Genomic DNA, 3,823 nt, shown 5'->3' with positions numbered 1-3,823 from the left:
ATATGAAGAAGAAGCAATCGTTCGATGCACATCCAGTGCCGTCGATCGATACAGAAGAGAAGCCTCGACGATTGAAGATTATGATCGATTGATGTACATTATGTACCATTGATCGATGTCGAGACGCGAGATGCGCGATTTGGTTCCAGCCGACTTTAAATCCAAGGCTTCACCAAATTACAAGATTACCCCTGACGAGTTTTTAACCTAATAGATATATACTTGCATAAGTGTTCCGAGGCAAGGAGAGCTTTAGCCACCATTGTATTTTTACTTTCAGGGAGAGAGAGAGAGAGAGAGTTTTAGGAGAGAAAATCATAGAGAGATTTTTGATTGGAACTCCATTGATTCATATATTCTATTCTATGCAGTTTTTATCTATATTTTGTGTCATAAATTGCTTAGCTATGTCTGAGTAGTTTACTTGTTACATTCAGGGTTCAAATAGGTTAGAGAGATTAGCCCCAACTAGGAATTTGCATGTGTCAAGCATCCTTGATCATCCTGTCCTGAATCTAATCTGTCATGCTAGGACTGCTAGAGAGAGCTAACCGCTGATCTAGGAGAATAGTGAGCATTATCAACCCGCGCCTAGGGCTTAGCTAGAAGCTATCGATCGATATTGTCTTCTGACAATCGATCGATATTGGGAAAGGTGTATCAATCGATATCCATATCTTTCTTGTGATCAAAAGACGACAGTTGAGATCCAAGATCTAGTTAGTTAACCAGTGAAACATTGCCATCGCTGATCACTGTGATTAAGGAGTTGAGCTCTAATATATCATGCATGCAACTATTAGGCATCTATAGGATTATAATCTCTAACACTTGAATAGAAACCCTGCATCTAATATCTTCCAATAAAGTTACACCTCCAATCATCTTGTTAGTCGAGCAATAGACTTGCTTAATTAGGATTGCTATTTACTTTTAAACCCATAAAACAACAAACACCTAAAATTAATAACTTGACTAGATTTAATAGGTTCCCTAGCTCCTTGTGGATTCGATCCCTAAGTACTGCAACTGAACCTCTTATTTGAGAGAGTAATTCACTCCTTAGGGTAATTTGAGCGATATCAGCTATTTCTAAAGTAAGACAAGGAAGAGAAGCACTAAACCTTTGAGGGTACCTCGGTTAATCTCCTTGTTCTATTCTTAGTTACTGCATATGAACCTATTCTCATCAACTAAGTCTCACCAACTTTAACCTTTGTTGTTGTTCGACATTGTCTTTGGGTCTCATGTGGTTTGTATATTGTGCATATGAACCTATTCTCATGCTTTTTTTTCATGTTTATTTAAAATTTCTAATTATAAATTTATATTTATATTTTTAATATGTTTTTATGTTATATTTGTTTTAATTTTAAGTTTATTTAAAATTTCTAATTATAAATTTATATTTATATTTTTAATATGTTTTTATGTCATATTTGTTTTAATTTTATGAAATCCAATAATTTATAAGTTTTGTAAAGTTTAAATTTAATAATTCAACTTCTGAAAAAAAAAAGATTTAAGAACCTCAAAGGGGTTTTCCCATTAGATGGTTTTTAAGAGGAGACAGTGAAACGTTGAGTGTTGTTCCTTCGTAATCCACCCAAACCTGAATAGGTTGCCCACTCACGAGTTTCATGTCTATCTTCCGACCTTCTTTGTCTGAGTAATAAGAAGCGTTAGCAGATTGCACAGACACTGCTCTGTTCACATCAATCCCGACATGATTATCATTGATGTCGAGCACATCTAGAGCTTTAGATATATCAAGCTCAACAGCCAATGTCGAAGCAGATTCATTTGCGTTGAAAAGCCCGAAGTATCGAGATGGTTCGGCGCCTACGAAATCAGTGGAATGAGACACAAAAAACGCCATGCCATGGCTACTCACTTCAGTTACACGGACCAGTGCGCAAACAAAATGCGTCGAGAAGGAGATTGGTTCAGATGGATTGAACTCAATAGGCTGCTTAAAGAAAGCACGACCTATTTGTGTTGTTGTGGCATTCGTCAGTTGCAGGACATCTTTTTTTGGAAGGATTCTTGCACCACCCTGAAGGTGAATACGGTCTCCTTGGTCGAAACCGTTGTAGACGAACGTCGTCTCTTGTTGGAATGACTTGCACACACAATATAACATCCAGATGATTCCCAGAAGAGCTCCTCGAAGCAGAGGACGAGACCAATCTCGAGGAAGATCTAAGTCACGTCCGAGAGTTACTTGCTATTACTGTGGCAAACAGGGTCACATGAAGTCGGAATGTCGGTTTTTCAAGAAAGACAAACAAGCCGGTAATATCAAACCAGACCGGTTCAATCCTACAAAGAAACATGAAGACAAGACTACCACCATTGTGGAAGACCAGAGCGAAGAATTATATCTCGTTGGAGAATGTAATCTTAGCTCTGATGATAGCTCATGGATCGTTGATTCTGGTGCTTCTTTTCACGTCACCCCTCATGGAAGCTTCTTCACAACCTATCAAAGTGGTGACTTTGGTAATGTTCAAATGGGAAATCAAGGAAGAAGCAAGATCATTGGAAAGGGGGATGTTATTCTTACATCAAACACTGGATGTAAGATAGTTCTCAAGGATGTGAGACATGTTCCCGACATGCGACTCAATCTCATATCAACCGGAAAGCTCGATGATGTCGGCTTGGACAGTCATTTTGGTGGTGGCAAATGGAAGTTAACCAAAGGAAGTTTGATCATGGCTCGAGGAAGAAAAGAAGGCTCATTATACGTGACTCAAGCCAAGCTTTGCAAGGAAGAAGTAAACGTTGCAAGTGATGACATCGATATATGGCACCGAAGACTCGGGCATATGAGTGAGAAAGGTTTAAATATACTATCTCGGAAGAAACTTCTTCCTGATATGAAAGGTATTTCTCTCTCACCATGTCATGATTGCTTAGCCGGAAAACAACATAGGGTCGCTTTCCGAAGATCATCTACGCCTATGAGAAGAAAGCATATTCTTGATCTTGTGCATACTGACGTATGCTCCATGTCCGAGAAATCCAATGGAGGGGCATCATATTTCGTCACCTTTATTGATGACCATTCAAGGAAGGTATGGGTATACCTTTTGAAGTCAAAAGATCAAGTTCTTGATGCTTTCAAGGAGTTTGTAGCCCAAGCAGAGCGAAGTACGGGTCAAAAACTCAAGTGCGTTCGATCTGATAATGGTGGAGAGTATCGAGGTCCCTTTGAAGCATTTTGCAAAGCTCATGGAATCAGAATGGAGAAGACACCACTAAAGACGCCACAACTGAACGGGCTAGCTGAAAGAACGAATCGAACGATCACAGAAAGAGTTCGGTGCATGCTCTCTCACGCTAAACTACCCGAGTTTTTTTGAGGAGAAGCCATAACGAATGCAGTAGACGTCATAAATCTTACACCATCAGTTCCTTTGGAAGGGGATGTCCCGGAGGAAGTTTGATCGGGTATGAAGGTTTCTTACAACCATTTGAAGGTGTTTGGGTGCAGAGCGTTCGTCCATATCCCTAAGGATGAACGAACCAAGCTAGACTCCAAGACTAAAGAGTGCATCTATCTTGGGTCACCAAGAGATGATTTCGGCAATTGGCTTTGGGATCCGGTTAACAGAAAAATTATCCGGGGCAGAGATGTTGTTTTCTTCGAAGACCAAACAATCGAAGACATCAACCAATCAAAGAAGCCAAAGCTAAGGGTTGTAAGGAATGAAGATCCTCATAAGCCTCAAGATCATGAACACGTGATTGGAGATGATGGCGAAGGGGATCCCATCATGGATCCTAATGGTGATGAAGGTGAAGAAGAATTTCAAGT

This window comes from Brassica oleracea, unplaced genomic scaffold (assembly GCF_000695525.1).
Source record: "Brassica oleracea var. oleracea cultivar TO1000 unplaced genomic scaffold, BOL UnpScaffold01295, whole genome shotgun sequence".
In the NCBI taxonomy this organism is placed as follows: Eukaryota; Viridiplantae; Streptophyta; class Magnoliopsida; order Brassicales; family Brassicaceae; genus Brassica; species Brassica oleracea.
This window is presented reverse-complemented; position numbering follows the sequence as displayed.